The following is a 12,742-nucleotide window of genomic DNA, read 5'->3' as shown; positions in this document are numbered from 1 at the left end:
TTCTCAGAGATAATTTTCCTGAAGAATGTAAACATAATTTCATGTAAGAAGTATGTGCTGAAAAGGGAACAGATGCTATCTGCAAAGCACTAGCAATCTTCGCACCTAATATAAAATTTTCCCCTTGCAACGACTTCCATTTTAGAAACCAAGAGGAAAAAACAAGAGTTGTTAAGGTAGGCTGTTTAAGATACACCCGTTGGAAACATTTGTTTATAGAAAGGTTTAATTTTAAAACCCCGTAACAGGAACAGTTCAGGGTTGTGGAGGTCTCCCACAGACTACCCTACCCTGCCCAGACTTGCAGTAAACACCTGATTCAGCCTCAGGGCCCCCACTTGTATCCTCTCCCCTTTAGACTGAGCTTACAGCTTTGTCAATTGCAATGTATTTTTGGAAAAGAGCCTGCTTTGGGAGTTCTTAAATTAGTCACAGCAAGTCTGTCTGCTTTCAAATTGACTGTTTTTTTTAAAAAACAGTACATGTTGACAGCAGAGAAACTAGAATAAAAGTGGATTTCAGATTAGTGAACTTGGAAGAGGAAAGTATGGTCAATGTGCCTGGTTTTCCCACTCAGGATTCTGTAAATACAGAATCTTTCTCAGTGGTTCCTCACACAACAGATGGTTTGTTTTTGCAAGCTCCATGGTGGTTATGTTGGTCAACCAAAAAGACTGCTTTTTTACTCTTTGGTCATTTTCCCACCAAATACATGGACTCCCAATCTTAGCCATTCGATGCTATCCCAAATAAAATTTGCAGGTTTTATTTAAATGTTTAAATATATATTTTCTGCTTGACCTGCCCCAGATTGTGTTTCTTAACCATTATAGTTGTCTCAGCCCTTCTACCCCTCCCCTCCCCCATTTAATTACATATCCTAACCCAATATCGGAAACCCTGGTGGCATAAGGGTTAAGTGCTACAGCAGCTAACCAAAAGGTTGGCAGTTCAAATCCAGCAGGCACTCCTTGGAAACTCCATGGGACAGTTCTACTCTGTCCTGTAGGGTCGCTATAGGGTCACTATGAGTCGGAATCGACTTGACAGCAATGGGTGTGGGTAACCCAATATCAACGAGCCCTGGTGGTGCAATGGTTAAGCACTTGGCTGCTAACTGAGAAGTCAGCAGTTCAAACCCACCAGAGGCTCCACGAGAGAAAAGACCTGGTGATCTGTTCCTATAAAGATTTACAGCCCTGGAAACCCTATGGAGCTGTTCTACTCTGTCCCATAGGGTTGCTATGAGTCAGAATCGACTCAACAGCACACAACAACAAACAATACCACCTAGCCCTCATCATTATTCTCTCAAGGCAATGTCCACTTCCCTCTCTTCCATTTCACTGCCTCATCATTACCCCTAGTTACCATCACTCTTTCCTAAAGAAGTACTTCATGAACTCTGATAGTAGGCATGGAGCTATCTATCCAATTGCCTGTTGTGTCTTTCAGGTGATGTCTTGCAGCACATGAGATAAAGAAGAGATATCCTCCAAGTCCGAGAGAGCACCACCAACCCCACTTGGGGACGGCTGTGAAGCAAGTTGCAGCAGGACTGAGATGAAAGAATAAAAATCAGGGATTTCTGGGTTCTAGCCTTTGGATGTCCTTAAACTTGAAGCTTGATCCTCCTGAGACAATCTCTATGACTTATCCTTTCTAGGCCTCGCTTTCAACATCTTTAAAAATCAAAGAGACTCATACCTTCCACTTCTTGTCTGTGATGGGTACAGCAAAAGATCTAACTATGCTTGGAGCACTTGTTAAATGGTCCTATAGCTAACGTACTTGTGTTGACTGAAATCTTCAGTAGAGGAAATTGTCTTTGAAAATATTACGTTTAAAATGCTGGCTAGCTATATACGTTATCTGGCAGCATTTGCCAACCCAGCTGCCTATCAAAGCATTAAAATTGGCCAAATACAACCAGCGAAATGATGGTTAGAAATATCTTCACACCAAGACTATTCTTCTGGACAAAGAAACTTCATCCCGAATAAGACATAATTAGAGGCTATTCAACGTCCAGAGAAAAACACAGGGAAGGGCCCTTGAGCAAGGTACTCTTGGCCTCTAGACTGTGAGGTAAACTCAGGGCAACACCTTTCAGCCCTAGCTTAATCTCCACAACACATGGCTTTTCGAGAGAGGACATAAGACATGACTTCTTGCAGTTACATGCCTGGGGCATAGCGACTATCTAATATATTGATAGTGACCTGTCACAATCACACTTCAGAAACAACTTCCCATAATTGTCATCTTTGGTCTGTACACCCAGTCTACTTCTTTCCTCCTCCACTAATATTTTTAATCTAAAATAATTTTACTTGTCTTTGATCATTTTACTTTTACTGGACTAATAAAAATTGATGTGGAGTATGTACTAGAGAAAAAGGAGGGAACTGGTCACTTCTAATTGCCCTTTGGAAAAGATGTTCCCTTAACTGACAAAAAGGAGCCTTGGTAGCACAGTGGTTAAACACTTGCCTGCTAACCAAAAGGTTGTTGGTTCAAACCCACCAGTTGCTCTGCAGGAGAAAGATGTGACAGTCTGCTTCCGTAGAGATTACAACCTTGGAAACCCTACGGGGCAGTTCTACTCTGTCGTATATGGTCGCTGCGAGTTGAAATCGACCTGACAGCAATGGGTTTGGTTTTGGTAACTGACAAAAACTCACCAAACCTGTTGCTGACAAGTCAATTCCGACTCATAGCAAACCTACAGGGCAAAGTAGAACTGCCCCACAGGGTTTCCAAGGAGCAACTGGTGGATTCGAACTGCTGACCTTTGGGGTAGCAGGCAAGTGCTTAATTGGTAATTTTGGTTAGTAGCCAAACATTTAACCACTGCACCACCAGGTAATTGACAAACTGTCAGGAAATTTGCCTCTTGTATAATTATTTAAGAGTCTTAGTGGTTTGACCAACTCCTTATAGAATATATATTGCTCTAAATTTTAAGCCAGACGTTTTTTGTCTCTTGTCTACATCATGATCACTGGCTGGAAAAATGTTCCTCTTCAGTTAAAATTCAGGAACCACCAACATATGATACTCCGCTGGCTCCTATAGAAGAAATTCAAGGAGGCTTTGTCCCCCCAGGAATTTTCAGTCTTGGACTGAAAATACTGACATCTTCAGAGAACATTACCACCACCCACAGCTTACACGCTTTTCAGAGTTCTTCCCCATGATCTCTTGTGATCCTGTTGACACAGACAAAGAACCCGCTGTGGATCCAGAGGTGATGCGGAAGGCCAAGTCAGGCTGACGAACAGATAAATAAACTCGAAACAGGGCTTAGTGTTGTGGTGAGGGAGGGAAAGTGAGGGCCTGGAAGAAGGGGTAAAATTACCACCTCCCACTGCCTTAAGGAACATTTCCTGGAAGAGGTGGAGTTTGAAACCCTTGGTGCTAATTCAAGAATGTGTAAAAAAAAAAAAAAAAAAAAAAAGCTTCTCTGCCTTACTTTATATATCCAGTGGCAAAACAAGATTCGTTTTTGCTCTGCCAGAGAACTTAGCGTGTGAGTGGTGCACCTAACTCAGAAGTGTTGACAGCCAGCGGCTTCCCTTCTCAGACTCTCAAGGGGAGAAAACTGGAATTCTCTCTAGACTTATCCTGTAAAGTGGGAACATTGTTGGGTCTGTGGGGCTTTTTTTCTCTCTTCTTTCTCTCAGCTCCTCCCTTCTCCTCAGGAGATCTGATCCGTGATGCATGCAACTGAAGGAGTATGTCTAGGAATCAGATTCCCATGAGAGACCCCAAGTACAGGGAGAGATGGGGTTCGCCCCATGTTGGAAAAAAAAAAGATGAGGGTTCATGGGGCAAAGAGAATTCTGGTTAGATTTTTCTGGAATTTTACCTTGCTCACTGTGTATACGATTTTTCCTTTTCTCTTTGCCACTTCTCCACCCCGTCCCCCAGTCCTCTTTCTTCCTCTCTCAGCCTTATTTTTCTTCCTATGACTACATTTTTCTTTTTACCTCTATGCTTTAACCCTGCCAGTGGTCCCCTTGGAAATGTATTAGCTGTAATAGCGATGCTTGGGCCTGAGAAGATTTCAAATCAAAAAATGTTTTTTTAAAGCATTGACCCTGTGTTGAACACCGTGCTAGATAATTAGGAGATACAAAGATGACTAAGACCAGTCTCTTCTCTTTAGACGTTTCTAATAGACACAGGGGTAAAAACTATGATAATATATAGGACTCAAAATATATATAGGAAGGGGTGTTAAGGAGGGGGACAAACTGTGTGCAGGGAGTAGGAAGTAGGAGGATGAGGAATATTCATGTGTTCTCTTCAGAAAACATAACCTGGATGCTCCAGGGTATCTAGGATTCAGAGAAGGTTGGAGAAGAGGTGTGTAGGGAAAACATTCTGCTTGGAATGCCTTCTCGCCTGTTCTTCCTCATCTGGCTAACTCTACTTCAGGATGTCACCTACTCCCCTAAGTCCCACACCCCCTAGTCTGGGTTGGGCGCTCTCCGGTGCACTCCCATCGCATCCACTGTGGACGCTTCTTATAGCACTCACCACACCGACTTGAAATTTCTTAGTTTTCTTTTCAACCCTTTGGACTGAGTCCTTAAGAGGAGAGCCTAGATCTTGGTAAACATTGCAGGCCCAGCACCCAGCACAATCCCTGCCCCAGTAGCTGCTCAGTAAACATTTATGGAATAAAATGGGTGATCTGGGATAAGGGAACAGCATAGCAGAGCTCAGAGGTATCGAACCCTCTGACATGGGGAGGTGTGGTGGACTAACACCTGAACCAGTCCCCTCCATCACCCTCATGTCTATCCAAGATCACCTCCCTGTCCTCCTGCTTCACCCTCCTAAGAAAATTTCCCTCCTTAACTATCAGCCTATCTTTTCCTCTCTTTCCTTCCCCTCAGTATCAAACTTTAAACACGTTCTCACCTTCTAGTCATTCTTCCATCTACTGAATCTGTCTACTGTCTCCACCACTGACTCTTCCCTAGTAAAGACAACAACCATCCTAACTGCCAAAGCCAACATCCTCTTTTTAGGCATGATCTCATCAGGTTCATCGTCAAGACCAGCTTAGACATCACCTCCTAAGGTAAGTGTCCCCTGACCTACAAAGCAGTCCCTCTCTGAAACACTCTCCTCTCCTGGTCTCCATGATTCTCCTAATTCTCTGGCCAGTTTTTGTCTATCTTTTGGGGTTTCTTTTCTACCAGGTCTGAAAAATGGGCTCTATCCTTGCTTCAGTGTTCTATTCTTGGCCTATTGTCAATAAACACACTCCCCCTGAGGAACCGCCTTCTCTCCAAAGCTTCATTTACCACCCAAATGTTAATTACCACTGTCTTAGCTCTCTAGAGGAATAAAACCAGTGAAGTGTATACATAAATATATATAGAGAGATTTACTTCAAGGAAGTGACTCATGCCGTCGTGGGGGCTGGCGGCGAGTCCCAAACCCGTGGGTCAGGTGGCAGGCTGAAGGCTTCTACTCACTCACATTATTGCAGGGGCTGACGAACCCAAAATTAGGTGGCAGGCTGAAGGCTTCTGCTGACTCACATCCCAAGAACCAGAGGTCAGGCGACAAGAAGCATACAGGATCAAGAGAGAGAGACAGCCTTGCCAGAACATCCACTTATGTACTAGAGGTAGGCCTCAGCCCCAGAAAAACTCTCCTTTCAACTGATTGGATGCTCACATCAGATCACAAAACGGAACGTGATTACACAGTGTCTGCCAAGCCACTGAGAATCATAGCTGGGCCAAGTTGACACATGACATTAACCATCACACCTCTAACCTTTATCTTTAACCTTGATTTCTCCCCTGAGCTCTGGATCCATGTTTCCAATTTCCTACAGGATTTATCCACCTGGATGTCCCAAAAACACCTCCATCTCACAATATACAGCTTCAACCCATTACCTAGACCTCCCACACCAACACTGATCCTTCTTCCCAGTTTCAGTTGAAAGCATTACCCAGAAACCTCAGTGATCCCTGACAACTCCTTCTTTCTCACCCTCCACGGACATTTGGTCACTAAGGCTTGTTCCATCGACCTCCAGAACCTCTAACATCTGTCCCTCCTCACGCCCATCCCTGAGGCTCTTGGCATCTCTTGTTAGCCTTCTCACTTGTCTCCCAGCATCCGGGCATTCCATCCCATCCTCCACATTACCTCATGGGAAATTTCCAAAATATGCATTTGATTATGCCATCACCCTTCAACAGTATCCAGTGATTGATTTCTCTGTTGCTTCCAGGATAAAGTCCAAACTCTAGCTTGACATAGCTGTTTAGGTCTGGGCAAGGTTTAAAGGCCATATCACACTCTCCGATGTGTCCTGTTTCAGTTAGCAGCCCTTAACAGTCTAGCCCTTTTCCATCCTAACCTCCAGCTTCAAAAACAAAGCTCCTTAAACACATAGAGCACTTCCAGGACTCCAGGTTTTTGCTCATTTAGCCCCTTCAGCCTGGAGTGTCTTCTCCATCCCACTGAGAAGCAAATACTGTGTCGATCATCTTTGTACCCCAGTGTCTCCTGGCCTGGTGCCTGACACATAATTGGGACTTCGTAATTACTAAATGACTCTCCCTGAAGAGCTCCCACTTTAAGGAAGACCCAGTTCTCAAAGGTTATTTCTTCTCTGCTCTCCCGGCCCACTCCCCAGTTCTACACCAATTAAGTGTGATTGTTCCTTTCAGTCTTTATTCCGTTAAGAAATATTTCGTTATTTCTTGCTATGTACCACACAGTGCGCTAAGAGAGAGGGCTATAAGGAACTTCCCGTCTACTGTAATAGGCAGACAAGCAGGCAGTTATAACATTAAGATCAGTACTGTGATGGGGTCCTTCTTCACATACTCGTCTTCTCCCCGTTCTGTAGAGAAGTTAACATGAAGAGCCAAATCATGACTGTTATGGATTGAATTGTGTCCCCCACAAAGGTATGCTGAAGTCCTAACCCCTCTACCTGTGAATGTGACCTTGTTTGGAAATAGAGTGTTTGAACATGTTATCAGTTAACATGAGGTCATACTGGAGTAGGGTGGGTCCTAATCCAATAAGACTGGGGTCCTCTTATCCTTATAAAAGAGGACGAGAGACCCAGACAGACAGGGGAAAGCAGCTCTGTGAGACAGAGAGTGATACAGCTGCAAGTCAAGGAACCCGGAGCCACGAGAAGTGAGAGAGACAAGAAAGGGTCTTCCCCTGGAGACTCTGACTGACACATTGGCTTGGACTTCTAGCCTCTAGAACTGTGCAAGGATAAATTTCTGGCGTTATAAGTCACCCAGTTTGTGATATTTTATGACAGCAGCAGGAGAAACCTACTGAGGGCAGCAGTGGTTCAGAGGCAGAATTCTCGCCTTCCAAGCAGGAGACCCAGGTTCAATCCTCGGCCAATGCACCTCAAGCGCAGCCACTAGTTGTCTGTCAGCGGAGGCTTGATGCTGAACAGGTTTCAGCAGCGCTTCTAGACTAAGACTAGGAGGTAAGGCCTGGCAATCTACTTCTGAAAATCAGCCAGGGTAACCCTATGGATCACAATGATTCAATCCCATTGTGCTTGGGATTGCCAGGAGTTGGGGCCACTGGAGGGCAGCTAACAACAGAAGAAACCTATTACAATAACAATCGTGGTAGATGATGAGCATGGCGTCTGGGTAGGGGGTGTTGGTTGGAGGAGGTTACTGTTCCATGATCGACAGCTACACACAGGGGTACACCTGCACAGGCAAGAGAGCCCCTTCTCCTGAACAGTGTGGGGCTGGTCACTCCCGACACCTTCTGTCCTTTGACTCCCCAAACCTGCATTTCCATAACGTCTCCCCGCTCCCTTTCTGCTCTCCGGAGAACAGAACAAATCCATCCTCTCCTCCACAGAACGACTGTTTAAATAGCTGAAGACTGCTTTCAAGTCTCCTGAGGAGTCTCTTTTCTGAGCTAAACACCTCATTTCCTTCCCCCTTCCTCACCTGATGGACTCCAAGCGCCTTCACCATTGCTCTAAGTAGGAAGGACAATTATGGCAGTGGTCGGACCAGGCAGAATAGGGTGTTCTCTTTCAAGTTTCAAAGAGAAAACTCAGTCATCAACTTCATAGACTCAATGAACAAAAAAAGTTACACGTAAGGTTTGAAAATAGGCTGCTGTGGTTGCCTCCCTGCTCCACCTTGCGGCTCCCAGACACATGCCAGCGCAGCCAGGAAGGCAGGCGCGTGCTCAAAAGAAGATGTAAGTGCGCTGTTAGAAGTCTGCATTTCCAGAAAGTGTCTGTGAGCTCCTTGAAATTAAGGATTCACGTCCCCAGCTGTGTGCAGACCTAGGTTCACATGGCCTGCGGCGGTCTGGCCAGCTCTGGACAGAGTAATAAAGGTGAGGCCTGGGGTCCTACCCTGTCCGTCCTGTACTCTGCCTCCTGTTGCCCCAAATGCCTCCTTCCTTTGCCTTCAAGAACCAAGGTATGCCAGCTGGGCCATCTCTTCCTCCCTCACCAAAAACTACTCTTCAGAGTAAACGTCGTACCAGTCGGTTATGTCTTCTTACTCATTCAGCTGCATTATTTCCCCAGGGGTATTTGCACCTTAAGCTTTATTTCCAATTACGAACTGTCTCCAGTTAGGGAGATTCCAAGCATCAGCATGGTTGGTGGAACGTGCAGTGGGAAGAACTGCCTTCCTGGGCCTCAGTTTCCTCATCTGTAAACCGAGGGGGTGGTTTGATCCCCCGCTCTGGTGTCTATGGGTCAATGCCAGATGTTAGTAAAACCTCATCGAGGTAGCTGAAAGTCACTTAAGAGGCCTGGCTCTGGTTGTGAACAAGAGAGATTAGATGGGAAAGTTCTTTGAAGTCCTGGAGGTAAAGGCAAGGCCAGCCTTGGTAGCTGACTCCACCTCTTCTTCCCACACTGGGCAAGGGCCAGGCACTCCTCTCGCCCTATGCTCCCCATGGCAACACCATCACATGTTCCTTAATACAGCTACAATAGGCAGAGAAGAGGCGGCGGAAGGGCTTTCCATGAAGAGAACACAGCAAGTGCAAAGGCACTGAGGCTCCAAAGGGCAAAATTCGGTTGAAAAGTGGGAAGAAGCTCACTGTGGCTGCAGCAGGGTTTCAGGGGCTGGTGGGAGCAGGGGATGGTAGACAAAAGGAATAAAAAAGTTGATAAAGCCACATCGTGAAGGAATTTGCTTGCCATGTGCAGAAGTGTGAGTCTCATAAGAGGTTCCTATGCCAGCCAGATGGAGCCCTGGTGGTGCAATGGTTAAGTGCTGGGCTGCTAACAAAAAGGTTGGTGGGCACAAGCCACTCAGCAGGAGAAAAGACCTAGTGATCTGCTTCCATAAAGATTACAGCCGAGAATACACTAGGGGGCAGTTCTACTCTGGCCTATCGGGTCACTATGCGTCGGAACGGACTCGACAGCACCCAACAACATGCCGTGGCAGTTAGCTCAGTGCTTTGGGAAGATAACTTGGGGCGCCGTCCAAGGATGGACCCGTCGTCGGCAGCCAGGGTGGGTGGAGACAGAGAAAGGAAATGGATCAAGTTAATGTAATAGTCCGGGGGAGGGATGATAAGGCCCCGAATCACGACAGGGGCAGTTAGGATGGCAATGGGATGATCTATGTGAGGGATACTTAGGACGTAGAATCAATAAACTGTGGTGGTTTTTCTTTATGACTAATGCATAACTATCGAGAACATTTATGAACAATCGATTGAAGTGCTTATGTATTTCAAAAGGATGCATTAAGTCAAAATCACTCTGAACTTGTTTTATAGAAGGAAATCATCTTGGTCCCTATTTTTTAAAAAATTCCTCTAGTAACGTCTTCCTTGTGCTCCTTACACTTTTGGCCCTTGTACCAACAGGAATCACTTCTCACTTGAACATGTCTTATCTCCCCAGATAATCTGGGAACTCACAGAGAGAAAGGACTGCATTTTATACATCTTCAATCCCCTCACAGTTGCAGCAGTTGTTAGCTGCTGTCAAGTCACCCCTCGCTCATAGTGATCACATGCATAATGGAATGAAATGCTGCCCTGTCCTGGGCCACATGGGGATTGTGATCCATAGCATTTTCACTGGCTGGTTTTCAGAACTAAATTGCCAGGCCTTTCTTCCTAGTCCATCTTAGTCTGGAAGTTCTGCTGAAACCTGTTGAGCGTCATAGCAACATGCGAGCCTCCACTGACAGATGGGTGGCAGCCGACATGAGGTGCGTTGCCCAGGAATTGAACCCAGGTCTCCTGCATTGGAGACAAGAATTCTACCACTGAACCACCACTGCCCCCACGCCTTATGCCTGTTGTTGTTTGCGTCGTCGATTCCGACTCATGGTGACTCCACGTGTGCAGAGTAGCACTGCTCCGTAGGGTTTTCAAGGCTATGACCTTTCAGAAGCAGGTCACCAGGTCTGCCTTCTGAGGTGCATCTGGGTGGGTTCACACCACCAACTTTTCAGCTAGTAGTTGAGCGCTTAACTCTTTGCACCACCCAAAACCTCTTGCCTATAGTGATCTATAGGACAGGGTAGAACTGCCCCATAGGGTTTCCAAAGAGCGGCTGGTGAATTCAAACTGCCAACCTCTTGGTTAGCACCCAAGATCTTAACCACAGAACTCAGTTTCTGTTTCTAGAAGCATTCCAGCAATGAATGGAGAAATAATAGAATTAGAATACCCTCACTGTACAACCCTTATGAAATCATAGATCTAAGTAAAGATAATCAAGGACTGCTAACAACAAAAAAGAAGGACGACCAGACAGTGAGCGCTCTCTGATATGGAAGTACACCAATCCATTACGCATTCTTGCAGAAAAAACAAGGAACCAACCAAATTCGATCTGGCCTCTGACTAGAATTACTGATCTGCAGAAAATCAGGGGCAATACAAACATGGAAAATCTCACCATGGAAATGCAGTAAGCAAAATCCAGATGAGAATATCTACAGAACAACAACCTAGCTTCTTTAACAAATAAATTACAAGGGGAAAAAATATATATTGAAGAGATAACTGTGGATTACAAGAGGTTTAGGATATACAGCAGCCAGTTGGCAACATATGGAACTTATTTAGACCTGATTTGAACAAAAGTTGCATAAAGAATTTATGAGACAGGAAAATGTGAACACTGACTGAATATTTTACATTAAGGAACTATTATTTTTAGGTATGATCATTGTAATATGGTTTTTTGGAAGACTTTATCTTTGAGAGATACATTCTGAAACATTTATGAATGAAATATCATGTCTAAGATTTGACATAATCCGAGAAGTTGGACTATATGAAGAAGACCGGGGCATCAGGATTGGAGGGAGAATCATTAACAACCTGTGTTATGCAGATGACACAACCTTGCTTGCTGAAAGTGAAAAGGACTTGGAGCACCTACTAAGGAAGATCAAAGACCACAGCCTTCAGTATGGATTATACCTCAACATAAAGAAAACAAAAATCCTCACAACTGGACCAATGAGCAAGATCATGATAAACGGAGAAAAGATTGAAGTTTTCAAGGATTTCACTTTACCTGGATCCACAATCAACACCCACGGAAGCAGCAGTCAAGAAATCAAAAGACGCATTGGGCAAATCTGCTGTAAAGGACCTCTTTAAAGTGTTGAAAAGCAAAGATGTCACCTTGAAGGCAGGTGTGCCTGACCCAAGCCATGGTATTTTCAATCACATCACATGCATGTGAAAGCTGGACAATGACTAAGGAAGACCGAAGAAGAATTGATGCCTTTGAATTGCGGTGCCGGCGAAGAATACTGAATATACCACAGACTGCCAAAAGAACAAACAAATCTGTCTTGGAAGAAGTACAACCAGAATGCTTCTTAGAAGCAAGGATGGCAAGACCATGTCTTACATACTTCAGACATGTTGTCAGGAGGGATCAGTCCCTGGACAAGGACATCAAGCTTGGTAAAGTACAGGGTTGGTGGAAAAGAGGAAGACCCTCAATGAGGTGGATTAACACAGTGGCTACAACAATGGGCTCAAGCATAACAACCACTATAAGGATGGCACAGGACTGGGCAGTATTTCCTTCTGTTGTGCATAGGGTTGCTATGAGTTGGAACCCACTGGACGGCACCTAACAATGACAATAAGATTTGCTTCAAAAGTAAATAGGATGAATAGTGCCCAGCTACTATCACCATACCTATTCAATCTGTATGCTGAACAAATAATCTGAGAAGCTGGACTATATGGAGAAGAACGGGGCATCAGGATTGGAGGAAGACTCATTAACAACCTGCGTTATGCAGATGACACAACCTTGCTTGCTGAAAGTGAAGAGGACTTGAAGCACTTACTGATGAAGATCAAAGACCACAGCCTTCAGTAAGGATTACGCCTCAACATAAAGAAAACAAAAATCCTCACAACTGGACCAATGAGCAACATCATGATAAACGGAGAAAAGACTGAAGTTGTCAAGGATTTCATTTTACTTGGATCCACGATCAACAGCCGTGGAAGCAGCAGTCAAGATATCAAAGTATGCATTGCATTGGGCAAATCTGCTGCAAAGGACCTCTTCAACATGTTGAAGAGCAAAGATGTCTGTCACCCTGAAGGCTAAGGTGCGCCTGACCCAAGCCATGGTATTTTCAATCACATCATATGCATGTGAAAGCTGGACAATGAATAAGGAAGCCCAAAGAAGAGTTGACGCCTTTGAGTTGTGGTGTTGGCAAAGAATATT

Source organism: Loxodonta africana, chromosome 20 (genome assembly GCF_030014295.1).
Source record: "Loxodonta africana isolate mLoxAfr1 chromosome 20, mLoxAfr1.hap2, whole genome shotgun sequence".
Lineage (NCBI taxonomy): Eukaryota > Metazoa > Chordata > Mammalia > Proboscidea > Elephantidae > Loxodonta > Loxodonta africana.
Note: the sequence above shows the minus strand (reverse complement) of the source record.